Source organism: Apis dorsata, unplaced genomic scaffold, assembly GCF_000469605.1.
Source record: "Apis dorsata unplaced genomic scaffold, Apis dorsata 1.3 scaffold_149, whole genome shotgun sequence".
In the NCBI taxonomy this organism is placed as follows: domain Eukaryota; kingdom Metazoa; phylum Arthropoda; class Insecta; order Hymenoptera; family Apidae; genus Apis; species Apis dorsata.
The window spans coordinates 370930-372309 of NW_006263440.1; positions in this window are offsets into that span (position 1 = coordinate 370930).

Here is a 1380-nt window from a genome sequence, read left to right on the forward strand (position 1 = left end):
TACATAAAATGTCGTTAGATAATCGGTGTCCCTGCCAGACCCTCATCAATCATCGATATCAGTTGCCCAAAACTAATACAGAGTTGTGCGGGAAAACATATTGCAAAAGCGTTCTGTTTCTTTTACAACCATCACTATTATTTTTACAATTATCGATGGAAAGTTTTCAAAGACAACATATACATATATAAAACGTTTGGTAGTTTAATAAGCGATCGACCATTTTTTTCCAAGCAATTTTTCAGAGTAAGCAGGATACGTTATAAACATAAGCGCTGATAACCCACTTTATTGGTGCTTGAAGAGAATGGAGCGACTATCTCGCTTAGATACCTCTACTTTCTGGCCTTCTGTCTTAATTCCGTATAAGAGCTTATCATAGTCCACCTTTTACTCTCTTCCTTCCTACTTTTTTTCTCGAATTATATAAAATGTCACCCTGGCGGCGTTCGAGACCCTCTCTTTTAAGTGGCTCTCGCCACTTATCTCGAGCGAGGTACACCTTTGCATAATGATTATTACTTTCTTCCCAACGAGACTTTGACCTGGTGCATAGACTTCATATCTCTATCTCTCTATCTCTCTCTCTCTCTCTTTCTTTCTGTATTCGTTATTCCAGTCAATTTTCAATTTCGAGAAAATTAATCAACAACTGTACTGTAGTTTCGAGTGATTATCGAGTGTTATTAGATCATGGAAGGAAGACGGAGTCTGTGATTTCACGTCTATTACTTATACCTTCCCCGATTAATATTTCTACATTCTTGATTATTAATGTTCACGTACGAGCGCGGAACAGGATAATAATCCCGTTCGTTATGGAGGGTATCATTCCGAATCTCACGGAGCATACACGGGTGAATGTGTTAACAACCAACCGACCGTTGTTTTGCGCCCTATTACCGCGAATCTAACCGTTTCAACCTAACAAAAACGTTACCATCGGTTCAACATATATTTCTCCCGTGTGTTTTTCTCGGAGGGGGGAGGGTAGGGGAAGGTAACGGTACCACCAAGGCCCCTGCCACGTTCGCAAACATTTAGCCGAAACACACGCCGCAGTGTGCACAGCCGCAAACTGCGAACTAGTCAAGTATATCGGATAGGTGGTAGTTAAATATCGCGATTTGGGGTAAAGCGCGTTCACGCGATCGTTTCCCCCGCGGCTCGAGTTTTCGAATAGAAACTTTACAGCGAAAATTGCAAATTGAAATCCTTGCCCACCGTACGATTCTCTAATTTCACGCTTACGTTTCCACGCTTTACACGTTGCTCACGTATTATATTCGATATCGATATCGCGAGCAACGTTAATTTCAAGATTTCGAGATTAATAATATTACGAAACGAAGGGATATTCTTATTTAAAAAAAAAAAAAA